Consider the following 490-nt stretch of genomic DNA (forward strand, 5'->3'; position numbering starts at 1 on the left):
TAACTAAGACTACACTCAGAGAGAAGAAGGAAATGCTTGAACAGATCCAGCAGGGGCAGCCCCTCATTGTTCCAGCACTGTCAAGAGACCCCAGAGAAGAGCCATCCAGCTGAGCCCTTCCTGAATTCCTGACCCACAGAAACCATGAGAAATAATCAATGCATTTGGTTCCAGTCATGCTGATTTTAGGTATACAAATGGATCCTGCAGGCATGATATCCAGCTGTCTGCTGGGAATATGGGTCTGGCACTTGTAAGTGAGGGACGGACTAGGAAAATAGATTAAAGGGTCATTTGAAGAGATACTGAGCTATGGGAATAGATGGAGTTGTCAAGGGAGAGAATGTGGCCAGAATAGAGGAGGGCCAAGGGCTATATTTGGTTGGATGAGTAAGAGGAGTTAGTGTAGAATAAAGGGATGTTATTAGATACTTGCATGATTTTTTTTTTATTCTTATGTTAATCCCCATACATCATTAGTTTTAGATGT

This window comes from Leptonychotes weddellii, chromosome 7, assembly GCF_054177405.1.
Source record: "Leptonychotes weddellii isolate Sample4059 chromosome 7, ASM5417740v2, whole genome shotgun sequence".
NCBI lineage: Eukaryota > Metazoa > Chordata > Mammalia > Carnivora > Phocidae > Leptonychotes > Leptonychotes weddellii.